The sequence below is a fragment of the Sminthopsis crassicaudata genome, chromosome 6, assembly GCF_048593235.1.
Source record: "Sminthopsis crassicaudata isolate SCR6 chromosome 6, ASM4859323v1, whole genome shotgun sequence".
Classification (NCBI taxonomy): Eukaryota; Metazoa; Chordata; class Mammalia; order Dasyuromorphia; family Dasyuridae; genus Sminthopsis; species Sminthopsis crassicaudata.
In genome coordinates this window covers 138,943,382-138,952,919 of record NC_133622.1, presented here as the reverse complement: position 1 = coordinate 138,952,919, position 9,538 = coordinate 138,943,382, and positions in this window count along the sequence as shown.

The following is a 9,538-nucleotide window of genomic DNA, read 5'->3' as shown; positions in this document are numbered from 1 at the left end:
TTCTAGCTTTTTTGCTCATATTTAAAAAAATGTTTTGGGGTCTGTCCCTGGGGTAGGAAATTATTTACTCCTTTACCAGCTTCCTCCCAGACTGGATGGATGCAGCGGCCCCTGCGCCTGAGCTAAGAGAGAGCTCTGGGAGAGAGTTCCCCACCCCCCTCCCTGGAAGTGCCTCAGAGGTGATTAGCACTACTGTGCTTCGAGGGCGTAGAATAGTAAAGACAGCACAAAGCCCAGCCTATGTGTCCGGGTGGGGAGTGGGTGTCTGCAGCAGGTGACGTGAGAAGCCCCTGTGCTCAAACTGGAAGTGTCTGCCAGAAACCGCGGTCCCTAGTTCAAAGGTTCCGCTTCTCTGGGACTTCCTGGAGCTGAGTTCCACTCCCTCCAGCTAAGCTAGGCAGTGTCTGTTGCCTTGGGCCGTATCCACCCACTTGTCAATCTCTTAACTATTCTCAGGAGGTAGCTGAGGCCACACCCCCTGGTGCCAAGAGATTTGCTGAGTCACCCCCAGGATCGGGGAAAATCTAATGTGAGTTTTAAAATATTTTGGCTTTCTCTTCTGAACTGCTAAATAATTAGCAGAGAAGAGCTAACAGCCTGTGCCAGATTCCTTTACCTCAGTGGCTTCTCTGATCCCAGAGCCCTTCCCAGCGCAATGGGCGCAGTGTGCCCCTACCCCACCGTCTGTGCTGGTCTCTCTTATTCCTCCCCTGAGAACTGACCTTCTCTGTTGAAACTCCAGATTCTCTTCAGCTGGTAAGTCGTGCTTCCAGTCCTTGTGGTATCTATCAGTCCTGAGCTAGTTCTGAGACTTAATTTATCTAATTGGTTGTGAGGGAGTGAGGACGTTCACTGAGTCGTGTGTTTCTTCTCCGCCATCTTGGCTCCGCCGATTCTGCTAATCTTTCTAAAAGAAAGCTTACCCTATTGTTGATGTAAATCTTAAACATACAGTATAAATTTCCCATATAAAAAAAAACAATAACAAACAATTTGTTCATGTTTAAACAGTTTGTCCATCTTGAATTCCTTAAAATAATCTTTGATATTGGCTTTTATATGTTAAATTTTCAGGTAAGTTCAGGTTTGGTTACTAGAGAGTTCTGAAAATCTACATATGTTGAAGGTCCATTTTTGTCTCATTGAAGATTATATATAATTTTGCTGTATATATATATATATATATATATATATATATATATATATATATATATATATATAATATAAATATATATAGACTGCAGCCCTAATTCATTTGATTATCTGCAAATATGATGCCAAGACATGTGGTCTTTTATTGTAGCTCCTAAGTCCTGTACAATCATAATTATAGCTCCAGCATATTTGAATTGATTTTTTCTTGTTCCTTGCAAAATTTTTCTCTTTTATCTGGGGGTTTCAAAAAGTGGCACTAATATTGCAATGTGTTTTCCACAAAGGATCTCTTTGAGGTGGTGATGGGTAGATTTTTTTCTATTTCTACTTTCCCCTCATGTTCTGTCACTCCAGGACAATTTTCTAGGATTATTTCTTGCATTATTGTGTCAAGGTTCTCTTTTTGACCACGATTTTCTGATAGTCCAATTATTTTTATAGTTTCTCTTCTTGATCTTTTCTCCAGATTTGTTGTTTTTCTTTTTTTCTTTTTCTTTTTTTCTTTTTTTTCTGAGGCTGGGGTTAAGTGACTTGCCCAGGGTCATACAGCTAGGAAGTGTTAAGTGTCTGAGACCACATTTGAACTCAGATCCTCCTGAATTCAAAGCTGGTGCTCTATCCACTGCACCACCTAGCTGCCCCGATTTGTTGTTTTTCTTACAAGATGTTTCACATTCTGTTCTATTTTCTTATTCTGTTTGGTTATTTATGATCTCTCATCATTTCACTGGCTTTCCCTTGCCTGATTCTAATTTTCAGAGTTATTTTATTTTTTACACTCTGTGCCTCCTTTTCTAATTTGTTGTTTTTTCATAATCTTGTTGTTGTTGTTGTTGTTGTTATTGTTGTTTTGTTGTTGTTAAGTTTTTCTTCAATTCTCTCATTTTATTTTTGAATTCTTTTTTGAGTTCTACAAATTCTCTCTGGGAATTATTCTTTAGGTTAGAAACTTTTTATTTTACTGAAGTGTCCTCCTCTGAAGATGAATTCCCAGTCTTTCCTGTTCTCATAATATGTTTTAATGTTTGCCAGTTCATTTTTTTTAATTTATTTTTTTCCAAAAAGTTTATACATAGGTAATTTTTCATCATTGACAATTGCAAAACCTTTTGTTCCAACTTTTCCCCTCCTTACCCCTACCCTTTCCCCCACATGGCAGGTTGAACAATACATGTTAAATATGTTAAAGCATATGTTAAATACAATACATGAATACATATCCAAACAATTATTTTGCTGTACAAAAAGAATTGGACTTTGAAACAGTGTTCAATTAGCCTGTGAAGGAAATCAAAAATGCAGGCAGATAAAAATAGAGGGATTGGGAATTCTATGTAATGGTTCATAGTCAACTCTCAGAGTTCTTTAACTTGGTGTAGCTGGTTCAGTTCATTACTGCTCTATAGGAATTATTTGGTTCATCTCATTGTTGAAGAGGGCCTCATCCATCAGAATTGATCATCATATAGTATTGTTGTTGAAGTATATAATGATCTCCTGGTCCTGCTCATTTCACTCAGCATCAGTTCATGTAAGTCTCTCCAGGCCTTTCTGAAATCATCCTGTTGGTCATTTCTTATAGAACAATAATATTCCATAATATTCATATACCACAATTTATTCAGCCATTCTCCAATTGATGGGCATCCACTCAGTTTCAAGTTTCTGGCCACGACAAAGAGGGCTGCCACAAATCCTTAATCACTTGGAGAATAGATTGGTTTCTTATACATTTGAGTCAATTCTCTATATATTTTGGAAATGAGGCCTTTATCAGAAGCTTTGACTGTAAAAATGTTTTCCCAGTTTATTGCTTCCCTTCTAATCCTTTCTACATTAGTTTTATTTGTACAAAAACTTTTCAATTTGATATAATCAAATTTTTCTATTCTGTGATAATAATGACCTCTAATTCTTCTTTGATCATAAATTCCTTCCTCTTCCACAGGTCTGAGAGGTAAACTATCCAATGCTCTTCTAATTTATTTATAATCTCATTGTTTATTCCTAGATCATGAACCCATTTTGACTTATCTTAGTGTACAGTGTTAAGTGTGAGTCAGTGCCTAGTTTCTGCCATACTAATTTCCAATTTTCATAGCAATTTTTGTCAAACAGTGAATTCTTGCACATACAGGTCCCTTTCCCTTCTTTAATATATCTTTGGGATATAAGCCCAGTAGTAACATTGCTAGGTCAAAGGGTATGCACAGTTTGATAACTTTTTGAGAATAGTTCCAAATTGCTCTCTAGAATGGCTGGATGTATTCACAATTCCACCAACAATGTATTAGTGTACCAATTTTCCCACATCCATTCCAACATTCTGCATTATCTTTCCCTGTCATTCTAGCCAATCTGACAGTTGTGTAGTGGTATCTCAGAGTTGTCTTAATTTGCATTTCTCTGATTAATAATGAATGGAGCATCATTTCATATGGCTAGAAATAGTTTCAATGTCTTCATCTGAGAATTGTCTATTCATATCCTTTGACCATTAATCACTTGGAGAATAGATTGGTTTCTTATACATTTGAGTCAATTCTCTATATATTTTGGAAATGAGGCCTTTATCAGAAGCTTTGACTGTAAAAATGTTTTCCCAGTTTATTGCTTCCCTTCTAATCCTTTCTACATTAGTTTTATTTGTACAAAAACTTTTCAATTTGATATAATCAAATTTTTCTATTCTGTGATAATAATGACCTCTAATTCTTCTTTGATCATAAATTCCTTCCTCTTCCACAGGTCTGAGAGGTAAACTATCCTATGCTCTTCTAATTTATTTATAATCTCATTGTTTATTCCTAGATCATGAACCCATTTTGACTTATCTTAGTGTACAGTGTTAAGTGTGAGTCAGTGCCTAGTTTCTGCCATACTAATTTCCAATTTTCATAGCAATTTTTGTCAAACAGTGAATTCTAATCCCAAAAGCTGGGGTCTTTGGTTTTGTCAAACACTAGGTTATTAAAGTTTTAGGCTGTTTTGTCCTTTGAACCTAACCTATTCCACTGATCAACTAGTCTATTTCTTATAAATTGAAGAAACATGGGATGGTTTACCTCTCAGACTTCTGGAGGAGGAAGGAGTTTGTGTCCAAGGGAGAACTAGAGACCATTATTGATCACAAAATAGGAAATGTTGATTACACAAATTTAAAAAGTTTCTGCACAAACAAAACTAATGCAAACAAGATTAGAAGGGAAGTAACAAATTGGGAAAATATTTTTACAGTTAAAGGTTCTGATAAAGGCCTCATCTCCACAATATACAGAGAATTGACTTTAATTTATAAAAAATCAAGCCATTCTCCAATTGATAAATGGTCAAAGATATGAATAGACAATTTTCAGATGATGAAATTAAAACTATTTCTACTCATATGAAAGAGTGTTCCAAATCACTATTGATTAGAGAAATGCAAATTAAGACAACTCTGAGGTATCATTATACACCTGTCAGATTGGCTAAGATAACAGGAACAAGTAACAGTGAATGTTGGAGGGGCTGTGGGAAAACTGGGACACTGATGCATTGTTGGTGGAGTTGTGAAAGAATCCAACCATTCTAGAGAGCAATCTGGAATTATGCCCAAAAAGTTATCAAAAGGTGCATACCCTTTGACCCAGCAGTGCTACTACTGGGCTTATATCCCAAGGAAATACTAAAGAAGTGAAAGGGACCTGTATGTGCCAAAATGTTTGTGGCAGCCCTTTTTGTAGTGGCTAGAAACTGGAAAATGAATGGATGTCCATCAATTGGAGAATGGTTGGGTAAATTATGGTATACAAATGTTATGGAATATTATTGTTCTGTAAGAAATGACCAACAGGAGGAATATAGAGAGGCTTGGAGAGACTTACATCAACTGATGCTGAGTGAAATGAATAGAACCAGAAGATCGCTGTACACTTCAATGCTGTATGAAGATATATTCTGATGGAAGTAGATATCTTCAACATAGAAAAGAGCTATTCCAATTCCAATTGATCAATGATGGACAGAATCAGCTACATCCAGAAAAGGAACACTGGGAAATGAGTGTAAACTGTGAGCATTGGTTTTTTTTGTTTGTTTTTTTTTTTTTGTTTTTGTTTTTGTTTCTCTTCCCAGATTATTTTTACCTTCCGAATACAATCCTGCCTTTGCAACAAAAACAACAACAAAATTCGGTTCTGCACATATATATTGTACCTAGGATATACTATAAGATATTTAATATATATGGGAATGCCTGCCATCTAGGGGAGGGGGTGGAGGGAAGAAGGGGAAAAACTCGGAACAGAAGGGAGTACAAGGGATAATGTTTAAAAAAAAAAATACCTATGCATATGTACTGTCAAAGAAAATGTTATAATTATAAAAATTAATAAAAAACAAAATTTAAAAAAAAGAATTTAGATGCTGCACCACTTGGTGAGTATATGTTTAATATTGATACTGCTTCATTATTGATGCTACCCTTTAGCAAGATATAATGCCCTTCCTTATCTGATCTGAGATGAGGATGGCTACCCCTGCTTTTTTGGCTTCACCTGAAGCATAGTAGATTCTGCTCCACCCTTTTACCTTTAATTTGAATGTATCACTCTGTTTCAGGTGTGTTTCTTGTAAATAACATATTGTAGGATTCTGACTTTTAATCCAGTCTGCTAACTGCTTCCTCTTTATGAGGGAGTTTACCCCATTCACATTTATAGTTAGAATGACTAATTGCTTGCCATGCTGTTAACCCCTGCTTGTGCTTTTCCCCTTTCCTTCCCTCTTACCCCCCTACCCAGTATTAAACTTGTGAACTCCACTTGTTTTTCACAGCCCTCCATTTTTAGTATCCCTCCCCCACCTTAAAGTTCCTCTTCCTATTGTATCCCTTTTCCTCACAATTTCTGTATTCCCTTCCCCTTAGCTTACTCCTTCCCTCTCACTTTTCAATGAAGTGGAAGAATTTTCACCATAAATCTAATATGTCTATTAATACACACTATGTTCATCCCTCCTCCTTTCTTTCTCTCAGATAATATGGGTTACCTTTGCCTCTTCATGAGATATAGTACGACTGCTTTACCCTTTTTTATGATATAATTTCCTTTCCACCTCTAGTTTCTCAGGACAAATTATACATGTGATCTTTACATATCTTTATGGCAGAAATATAGTTCTCAAGATTTCTTTTTACCTTTTTACAAATCTCTTGAGTTCTGTTTTTGAAGATCAAACATTTTGTGTAGGTCTGTTTTTTCATCAAGAATAGATGGAATTCATTTATTTCATTAAATGTCCATCTTCTTCCCTGGAAAACGATGCTCATTTTTGCTGGCTAAGTTATTCTTGGCTGCATACCAAGTTCCTTAGCCTTTCATAATATCATATTCCAGCCCTTCGCTCCTTCAATGTGGATGCTGCTAGATCCTGGGTTATTCTTATTGTGGCTCCTCCATATCTGAATTTCTTTTTTCTAGCAGCTTCCAGTATTTTATCCTTTGTCTGATGGTTCTTGAACTTGGCCACTATATTTCTTGGCGTTTTGATTTTAGGGTCCCTTTCAGTAGGTGATTGATGAATTTTTTCAATGTCTATTTTACCCTCTGTTTCCAAAACATCTGGGCAGTTCTCTTTTTTAATTTCCTGGAAAATAGTGTCCAGGCTTTTTTTTTCCTCATAATTTTCAGGGAGTCCGATTATTCTCAAATTGTCTCTCCTGGATCTGTTTTCTAAGTCTGTTGTCTTTCCAATAAGGTACTTGACATTCTTTTCAATTGTTTCATTTTTATGGTTTTGCTTGACTACTTCTTGGTTTCTCCTTGAGTCATTCATTTCTACTTGTTCAAGTCTAATTTTCAATGATGTATTTTCTTCATTCACTTTTTTTTATATCTTTTTGTAATTGTCCAATTGAGTTTTTATCTTCTATGGAATTTTTTTTCCATTTCATCCATTTTAGTTTTAGAGAGCTGTTTTCTTTTTCTAGCTCACTAATCCTGTTTTCCTTGGAGTTGTTTACCTTTTCTAATTCACTAATTTTATTTCTCAATGATTTGTTTTCTTTCTCCACTCTGTCTTTAAATGCATGGAATGACTTCTCCAGACTCTCTTGCCAAGCTTCCCTTTCCTTTTTCCATTTCTCTTCTAGCTCTCTTGTGAGAGCCTTTTTGATTTCCTCTTTGAGAGTACCCTTCCCTTATTACTCTTTTCCTTTTCCCTTTTCCTGTCCCATTTTTTAATGAGGTGAGAGAGAATTCTCTGTAACAAATATGTCAATTATTTTCTTTTTGAGCCAACTCTGATGAGAGTAAGATTCACACAATGTTCCTCCCCCTCTCTAAATTCCCTCAGATATGATAGGTTTTCTTTACCTCTTCATGGGATGTAGTTTCTCTCTTTTTTATCTCCCCTTTTCCCATTTTCTGACATTATCCCCTTTCCATTTCTACTTCCCTTTTTATGTAATATCAATAAAATCAAATTATACATATGGTTTTTATGTATGTCCACAACAGAAATACAGTTTTCAATAATTCCTTTTACCTTTTTCTGCTTCTCTTGAGTCCTGTGGTTAGAGATCAGATTTTTTGTTTACATCTGTTTTTTTCCTTGGAAACAAATTGGATTCATCCATTTCATTAAATGTCCATCTTATTTCATGGAAGAAAATGCTCACTTTAGCTGCATAGTTTATTCTTGGTTGTATTCCAAGTTCTTTTGCTTTTCGGAATATCAGCTTCCAGGCCCTTCAATCTTTTAATGTGGAAGCAGCTAGATCTTGAGTGATGCTTATTGTGGCTCCTCAGTATTTGAATTATTTTTTTTCTGTCTGTTTGTAATATTTTTCCTTAGTCTGATAGTTTTTAAATTTAGCCACAACATTCCTTGGAATTTTTACTTCAGGGTCTCTTTCAGAAGGTGTTCAATGAATTATTTCAGTGCCTATTTTACCTTCTGATTCTATTACATTTGGGCAGTTCTCTTTGATGATTTCCTGTAAAATAGTATCTAAGCTCTTTTTTTCATCATAATTTTCAGGAAGTCCAATAATCCTCAGATTATCTCTCCTAGATCTGTTTTCCAGGTCTGTTGTTTTTCCAAGTAGATATTTAACATTTTTTCCTATTTTTTCTTTTTTTTTTTTTTTTTTTTGGTTTTGCTTGACTGATTCTTGATGTCTCAACAAATCATTCTTATTGTTCAGTTCTGATTTTTGATGAGTTATTTTCTTCATTAGCTTTTTTTTTTACTTCTTTTTGTATATATCTAATTGAGTTTTTAAATGAGTTGTTTTGCTCTATGGAATTTTTTTTCCATTTCACTAATTTTTTTAACTCATTTATTTTCTTTTTCCAATTCACAAATCCTATTTTCTTGGGAGTTCTTAATCTTTTCCAATTCACAAATTCTGTTTCCCTGGGAATTCTTTACCTTTTCCATTTCACATTTCAGGAAGTTGTTTTCTTTTTCCAATTTATTAAATTTTTCTTTAAATGAGTTATAAGTGAGTTATAAGCTCTTTGCATAGCTTTTCTTTCCTTTCTCCATTTTTCTTCTAGCTCTCTTTTAAGATTTTTTATAGTTTCTTCTAGGAAGCCTTGTGTGATGGAGATCAGGTTACATCCCCATTTTCTGGTTTTGTCTAGCCACCATCTGCTATTAGTCTCCTCGGTATTGAAAACCTGCTCTCTCTCTGTATAGAAGCCATCTATAGTCTGTTTGGCTTTTTTACTCTTTTTTTTTTTTTTTAAGCCCTTATGGTCTGCCTTCAGGTAAGGAGATTAACAGCTTCCCCTGCAGAGCAGGGACAAATATATAGATAGTAGCTATCCTGCAAATGGGTTGCAAAGGGTGGCCAAGCTGTGGAAGTGCACGGGGAAAAGCTCCTCACCAGAAGTATCTCTGCCCTGGGTAGCAGGGGTTGAGCTGGGGAAGTATCCTGATAAGAAGCCCACAGTGCAGATTAGTGACTGCCCTGGAGCTAGAGGCTGAGCAGTAAAAGTCACTGCCCCAGGCAGAACCCCATGTTGGGATAAACAGTTGCCCTGGGAAGATCCCTGCACCAGACCAGAAGTGTCTCTGCCCTGAGGAGCGCAGTCATGCTGCAGAAGTTCTATTGCCCCAGGCCAAGACTCCCCCCACCTCCATGTAGATTGGAGGCTGCTCTGGGCTGAGTCCCCCTGCTGTGCAGATTTGTGACTGCCCTGGACCAAAGCCATGTGCTGTAGAATGGGGCTACACATCTGTGCTATGGTCTGTGATGAATCACTCACTTCAGGTGCTATGTGGGTATAGTCAGATTCTGTTAAATTCTGGCATTTTTTTGGAATATACTCTACCTTTGGCTTTAATTTCTCTTCTGGTTTACTGCTCTGTAATTAAAGCAGAGCATACAACC